Consider the following 2,231-nt stretch of genomic DNA (forward strand, 5'->3'; position numbering starts at 1 on the left):
TGAGGCTGCCTCCGGAGCCGGGCTGAGAGCTTCAGCCCCGCTACTGCTGCTGCAGCGCCGCTCCACCGTCGGCCGCCAGAGGGCGCTGCGCCCGCAGAGCGAGGGCGACACCTGCTGGACGAACGAGCTCACAGCGCTGATCTGGGCTCTGATCAGTAATAACAGCAATAGAAATGATCACCATGCAGATAAATCACTAATCTAGAATGTTTAATGTATAAAACAAGCATGTTATACTTTCGGTGTATCTATTTATTCATATTTCTCTCTCTACGTATATATATATAGACTCTTTCAGTTATTCTGCTTCTAAACTGTGGAGCTCAGTTCAGCTTTTATTAGACAGTCAAGCTCATTGTGTCATTATGATATGATTTTCATCTAAATCTTCTATTACTGTTAAGGTGTTGTAATGCACTTTCAGCTGCCACCAGCATGAAAAGTGATCTCTGTCATATTTTTATATATATATACATATATATATACACACACACATTAAACACCTGTGTCGACAATGGATCTTAAAGCCCATGAGAAGGGGTGTCTAAATACTTTTGGACATATAGTGTATATACACACATACCATACACTTTGCAGACACCTGCTCTGAAATCAAGGCTATTTATTATTCATAATGAGTCTGCGCTGCAGTAACAGCCTCTACTCTTCTGGGAAGGCTTTACACTAGATGTTGAACATTCCTATGAGGATTTGATTGAACATTAGTGACACACTTGGCATTGGGCATGGTGACCTTAGATCATGGACAGCTGCTCCAGAGTGTCCCATTGGACTGGTCAGAGCTTTTCTATGGAGATTATACAAACTGTGTGTGTGCAGTTAAACACCTGTGTCAACAACAGATGCACCTCAAAGTAACTGAATTCACTGATGAGAGGGGGGTGTCTGAAAACTTCTGAGCATACAGTGTATATATATATATATATATTATATATACCACACACACACACACACACACACACTATATGGAAAAAAGTATTGGAACACCCCTCCTAATTATTGAGTTCAGGGGTTTCAGCTACACAGGTTCAGGTGCTACCAGGTGGATTAAATTAAGCACACAGCCTTTCAGTCTTGATAGAGAAACACTGGCAGTAGAGGGTCGTACTGATGAGCTCAGTAACTGTAAACATGGCCCTGTCATAGGATGACACCTTCACCACATTCACTTTGTGAGATGTCCGTCCTGCTAGTTCTGCCCCTGTAAACTGCAAGTGCTATTATTGTGAAATGGAAGCGTCCAGGAGCGACATCAGCTCAGCCACGGACCAGTAGACCACGCAAACTCACAGAGCGGGACCGCTGAGTGGTGAAGAGCACAGTGCCTGTCCTCCATTGAATCTGGAAGCAGCATCAGCACAAGAACTGCATGTTACGAGCTTCATGAAATGGGTTTCCATGGCTGAGCAGCTGCACACAAGCCTAATATCAGAATGCACAATGCCAAGTGTCGGCTGGAGTGGTGTAAAGCGCCACCACTGGACTCTGGAGCAGTGGAAACGTGTTCTGTGGAGTGACGAATCAGCTTCTCTACCTGTCAGTCTGATGGACGAGTCTGGGTTTGGAGAACGTTACCTGCCTGACTGCACTGTGCCAGCTGTAAAGTTTGGTGGAGGAGGGATGATGATATGGGCCTGTTTTTCAGGGGTTGGTCTAGAACCCTTAGTTCCAGTGAAGGGAAATCTTAATGCTTCAGCACCAAGACATTTTGGACAATTGTACACTTCCAACTTTGTGGGAACAGTTTGGGGAAGAACCTTTCCTGTTCCAGCATGACTGAGCCCCAGTGACCAAAGCAGCTCCATAAAGGCCTGACTGGGTGAGTTTGGTGTGGAGGAACTTGACTGGCCCTCACAGACTCCTGACCTCAACCCCATCAGACACCTTTGAGATGAATTAGAACTGGAGATTGTGAGCCAGACCCTCTCGTCCAACATCAGTGTCTGACCTCACAAATGCTCTTCTGGATGAATGGACACAAATTCCCACAGACTCTCTCCAAAATCTGTAGAAGCTTCCCAGAAGAGTGGAAGCTGTTAGAGCTGCAAAGAGGGACCAACTCCATATAAATGCCTATGGATTTAGAATGGGAAGTCATAAAAGCTCCTGTGGGTGTGATGTGTAGGTGTCCCAGTACTTTTGCACACTAAAACATTTGCACACAACTACACATCCTAACAGGACGAAGTTTAAGATTGAACTTTAGTGGC

The sequence above is a fragment of the Colossoma macropomum genome, unplaced genomic scaffold (genome assembly GCF_904425465.1).
Source record: "Colossoma macropomum unplaced genomic scaffold, Colossoma_macropomum, whole genome shotgun sequence".
Taxonomy (NCBI): domain Eukaryota; kingdom Metazoa; phylum Chordata; class Actinopteri; order Characiformes; family Serrasalmidae; genus Colossoma; species Colossoma macropomum.